Source organism: Megalops cyprinoides, chromosome 18 (assembly GCF_013368585.1).
Source record: "Megalops cyprinoides isolate fMegCyp1 chromosome 18, fMegCyp1.pri, whole genome shotgun sequence".
NCBI classification, from domain to species: domain Eukaryota; kingdom Metazoa; phylum Chordata; class Actinopteri; order Elopiformes; family Megalopidae; genus Megalops; species Megalops cyprinoides.
This window is the reverse complement of record NC_050600.1, coordinates 20315689-20321688: the sequence shown is the minus strand read 5'-3', so window position 1 is coordinate 20321688 and position 6000 is coordinate 20315689.

Genomic DNA, 6000 nt, shown 5'->3' with positions numbered 1-6000 from the left:
TCGTGTGATAGGCAGGACTAATACTCATCAGTCTTCAGATCCACATTTTCACAATGGAGAAACAAGAGTCCAATGCATTCTGCGATACCCAAACACACTTGGGTGAAGATCACACATAGTACTATTTGAAAAAAAAACATGTACCTTGTGCACACTCAGCTACTGAAACATTCAGTTAGAAGGTAAGGTGGTCATATTCTAGGGGAAATGATGAGAACAAGACCAACCAGAGCTAATTTGCTTTGTTTTATAGCTAAATGGAATGCAGGCCAACAAAATGATGGTGATTTCAATTATGGATAATGTAGGCATTGCACAAAAAAAAACACGTCCTCATAGTTATTACAAAATGCCTGCAGCTTTTGAAAGCTTGCAGGAGCAGATCACAGAAGATGGTTAAAATGTGCTTGCTAGTCCTGCACTGATAGACTTGGGTTAGTGTCAAGCCTACCTGCAGAGTCCTCTCACAGACCGTGCCGCAGATCCTATCGGAGGCTGTTTGCCTTCCAAGGAGCTGAAAGCTGCTTTGGCAGAGAGCGGCCTTCTCCAACCACCACAAACAAACTGTTTCAATCAGCTTGAAAACAAAGCCATCCAGCAGGCGGAGTGGGGGGTGAGGGGAGAGGCCCACGCTGCATGAATTGCAAGTGAAAGAATAAATGCTCTCTGGAAAAATGATCTTAGGAGCACAATAATTATGTTAATTTTCATTACTCCTGATAGCCGCTCGGAACGCCGGGGCGGACACGTTGAGCCCGAGCTCTTGGCTCTGGAGCGGGGCCTTAAACGGGAAGGCATGTTCCTGGTTCCTGGGGAAGGGTACAGAGGATTAATGGCGGAGTGCGGGCGGGGCCGGTGCCAGCTTGCATGCTTCCAGTGGGCCCCCGTCTCGTCCCGTTTGTTGGGGTTTTTTGCTGCGGGCAGCTCAAGGTCTTCTGTCGCGAAAGCGGGCGAAGTAACACCCCCGGTGACGGGCTTTACGGCCTGCGAATTTACGGCGGGTTTGCGTTTTTCGTCAAAAACACCCCAATGACCGCCCCTAGCACCTCGGTCTCGAGCCACCGCATTCGCAAACCAGGAATGTGAACAGGGAAGGGAAAACATGTTTCCAGTATGAGACAGGAAAGAGCCTAGCCCTTTTCACAGAAAATGATTTAGATGAATTGGGGTTTGGTTTGTGTCTGAGCAAGACATGTCAAAGGCATGTGAAGCTGGGACGTAGATGACCAAAAATTGTATACTTGCATGGAGATGTGTTCAAACAGGGGTAAAGTATTGCTTTTGGAGGCAGGGTGTTAGGTGGATTGCTTACTAGTTGTTACTAGTAGTTAATAGGTCTTACTAGTGATGTTCTCCGGAATAGCTGTCCATTTGAAACACTCAGGGAGCCACTGTTAAGATCCTAGTCTGAGGGGATAATGCATTCAGAGCGAAATGTATGCCCTCATATTGTTTGATGCATCAAAAAGTGTGTAAAAAACTAAAGGCATATTTATGACACAGATCTTACGCTGGTCTGTATATTAGATAGAGAAACCTGTACTGAAGGGAACCTGACCTTATGGCTTGGGCCCCTGTCTGTGAAGGTTAACAGTCGGTCCTCTGACCCTGCTGGAAGAACCTTGCCGAAACAGAGCAAGCTTCTTGCTGATCGTCATTGATAGGATAATAAAGGATAGGAAGGATAAATGTTTGAATCAAACATATTTTGCCATGGAATGCCATATGTCTTTTGATTGGTTCAGACAAGTCAGTGATTGACGTCGCAGTGGTAGCCCCACTGGTAGCTCCATCATGGAGCTCACCTTTCCAAGTTTATTTCTTTCGCAAAGTGTAAAAAATGTTGGGGTATTTTATTACTCTTGAGAGGGGAATGGAGAAGTGAAGCCAATGAATGACCCCAATGAGGGGTCTTCTATTGTACTGGAAGTTTCCTTGGATTAGAGTGTCTGCTAAATGAAAGCAGTGTAATTTAATGCTACAGAAACAGCACAATGCTAGTGGACTGGGGACACAGTTTTATTAACCAGGTTGGTAATGGCTTGACCAAAGTCTGCTTTACATGTATGCACACGCACACACACACACACACACACACACACACACACACACACACACACACACACACAAGCACGCACGCAAGTACATTCAGTGCGATTGCCCATCCTTCACACTGCAACCCTCCCCACCGGGGTCACACGTACCTTGCACCAGACAGTCACAGAAATAACCCCGCTCCCCCGGGTCTCCCCATGTGTTTTGCATCACTCTCCGCCCTGTCCAAAACAGAGGGCTCTCGTTTTTCACTGTCAGGTGCAGCACAGGCTGCATCTCCTGCGTGGCCATCTGCGGGCGTCTGTTAGCCTCAAGCTGTCCCGTGACTGCAGCCATGTTTGGGAAGTGATGCTCCAAAATACCGGGGTGAGAGACAAGAGATGCAGTGAGGCATTTCTATAGGGCTATAGTATAGCATATAGTGACAGCATGCTATAGGGACAGCATGGTGGTGTTGATGGGGGGGTGGGGGGGGGCGGGTGGGGGTTGGGGCTCCTCATTGAAGTCATTCTACAGCTATTACATGGTCTGCTTGTGTGTTGCAAAGGCACCAAACACCTTTTTCTCCCAAAGAAGTTACTCAATATTGTAATCAGTTTCTGTGTGACATGTGCATGTGCTGAACCTCTCAGTCAAAAAGAGATTTCCCTTTACTCTGCCCCAACGGAGACAGTTCAGGTCCAATCAGTTATAGAATTGACATTTATTTTTTAGAAACATCTGTTGAATATAAATGAAGGGCATGAGTCTCAAGTATTCCACATAGACAGACACCGCCCCTGTGAGAAATTTCGGAACCGTTCCTCTGACAGGAGTATGCCAGGATTTACTGAGGCTGAAGTACAGTATATTCCATTCCATGTCTGTCCAGCTATGACATTAATCACAGCAGGTAATGTTGATTGTATGGTCAATGGTAATGTATTCCTGTACAACTCTGCTGTTGTTTTCTACATTTTTATTCAAGTTAACATACTGTAGGTGGAGAGCGATAATCAACTCCCCCCAGTACTGCAGGGTACTATAGGGTACTACAGGGTACGATAACTTGATAACCGCTCTTACCATAGTAATGCACTTGTTTGCTCTGGGTAAGTTGTCTGGGTAAGACCATCTGCTAAATGACTTAATGTAATGTAATGTAATAGTGGTAAGGAGCAGTGCAAGATACTCAACCCACAATTAGCTCAGTAAATATCAAGCTGTATAAATGGGTAACATGTAAAAATTGTAACTTATGTAAGCTGGTCTGGATAAGAGCGTCTGCTAAATGACAATACTGTAGTGCAACAGTGTGGCATAGTGGTAAGGAGCAGGGCTTGTAACCAAAAGTTTGCTGGTTTGATTCCCTGCTGGAGCACTGCTGCTGTACCCATGGGCAATGTACTACCCAGAATTGCCTCAATAAATATCCAATAAATGCATAACATGTAAATATTGTAACCTATGTAAGTTTCTCTGGATAAGAGCATCTGTTAAATGACAGTAATGTCATGTAATGTAATTCGTCAGTCATAGCTGTAGTTTTAGTAACATCCAGACGTGGGTTGACTTCAGAATGGCCTGTCTGACGATGCACAGAGCCCTAAGGAGCCCTGGGAATGGGGAACACTCCGCGGGCACTGAGAGCGGATTTAGAATGACAGATGAGTATAGAAAGACTCCCGGGCCCAGATGGTCTGAGTCTGGGATCATCCGGAGGTTTCTCGATCTCTGTTGCTGCTCTTTGGACAACTTGTAGCTGGGGAGTGCAGGAGGCGCTGACACGGATACCGCAGGTGAAGTACACTGGAAAGGGGAGTCTCAGGAAACTGTCAATATTTTGAGGAAAAATGATATTCAGAGCCCAGAGGAAAACACGTTAAAATAAACACACCCGCGCACAGATTCATGGATGTGATGAAATACAATAAAAAATAATAATTTAGCTCAAAATCCCGCGGAAATAAAACGTGCAGGAAAAATAAATACTACAGGAGAGTTCAGAAAGTCACAGGAATTTACACGAGGTCATAATCAGAGATTTTATGGAAATTAAATTAAAACTATCATTTACCCACTACTGGGGGAAAAAGCAAACCAAGTAAAGGTGCTCAAATAAAGGTGCAACTGAAGCCCTCTAATATGGAGAAACCAACCTAATCCTATGTAAGAAAAGAGAAAATAATACGCACTTCACATTTCATTTTATATTGTTCTATGTCAAACTCTTTCTTTCAACGGGCAATGGAAGATCTTTGGCCTCTAATACCAAACATCTGAAATGGCTTACAAGAGCGCTGGATATCGCAGAGATTTAATAAGCACGTGCCTTGTAGCTTAGCACTGCCACCTTGAGGTTACATACTGCTAATACACAATTAGTAGTTGGGTTAATACGTTTGATGATATTTACATTTACATTTATTCATTTGGCAGATACTTTTATCCAAAGCAACTTACAAGTGAGGCAGATATGGTTACCTAATACACTTTGGATTATAACTCAGGACCTTCAGGTTCAGTGTCTACAAGCTTGGCGATCACGCCACATGCAGTCCTCTGATTGGCAGAAGCAAACAGCACTAGTTTATTGCAGTGTGGCATAGCAGTTAAGGAGCTGAGCTTAGAATCAATTCAGGTAAGCTGCTGCTCTTATAACCCTGAGCGTTAAATGTTAAATGTCCTTGCTAATTGCTAATGTCCACCTGCGCAGATATGCAAAATGCCAGATATATTAGTCACCCTGGTATGGGGATCTGCCAAGCAAATAAAAAGAATTATTATTGCCTGACTGAATGATGCATGCGACCCGGGCATCACTATCCAAGTCATCTTTAGAGATAAAGATTCACCTAGTATCTGTCCACACCCAGAGTCTATTCTCCTCTCTAAGTAGCACAAGTCTATACCACACAAGACTTTTCTTACTTCAGCTCTGACATCTGTGCTGGTCTGTGTAATAGAGATATTTTTAATCATTAACCAATCAATGAAAGCAAAAAATCCCCTGAGGTCTAAACAAAACAGTTTTTTTTTCCTGTGGAAATCACTCCCACAGCCTGTTTTTTTAATGTGTTTTCTGGTGCTTCAGTCAGGTTCATCCAAGTCTTAAAATGCTTTCTAGGAATTGCATCTTCTGAATAATCAACACCAGCCTTTTCAAAATCTAATAAAACAGAGAGCATGAACTATTAAATCAATAAAAATATTTTGGGTTGGATGAAAAACAAAGCAGTATGTGGCTCCAAGATCGTGGCCCGCCAACTTAACCGTTTCAAATGGACAACATCAGATCATTAGTAATCAAGTAACACTGTTGCTTCTTATTTTGAAGCGCTGCTTTGGACACAAGACCCAGTGTTTATGTGGATATGAACTAACTCAATAATATCACCCATGACCACATCTCAGGGGAACTTGCTGTGACTAATAAGGTCTTCTGAGAGGTTTTAGGAGCATGTGCTTATAATTGGGACAATAACAATCCAAGCGTACAGTGGGTGGGCATTTGCTGCTAAACGGATGTTTTCTTCCTCCAGTAACGTTGCTCTACAGTGGGGAACACAGGATGGCAGGTTGTTGCGATGCGTTTTGGGCTAACCTCATTCTGGGTCAAAGTCTGGCAAGTGACATTAATGCCTCATGTTATTATCAATTGAGGCTCAAACACAACCCAACCCACCTCTGTCTTCACATAATGTAAGAAACTTGGTTTTAGCTTGGCGATATAAGTATGGATGAAATCACTGACAATAACACGGAGCAGATGGAAATAGACTTGGTCCACAACGTGCAAAAGGAAGGTGATAACAGAAAGGTAGAAGTGGAAAAAGTGCCATAAGAAGTCTGATGGAAAAAAAATCTTTGTAATTTCTTAGTCTTTGAAGGCTTTGGGCTGTTGATATTTCAAAGCACTTTTCTGAAGCAACAGATGGGAACAGTCTAAAAATAGACTATTTAGAC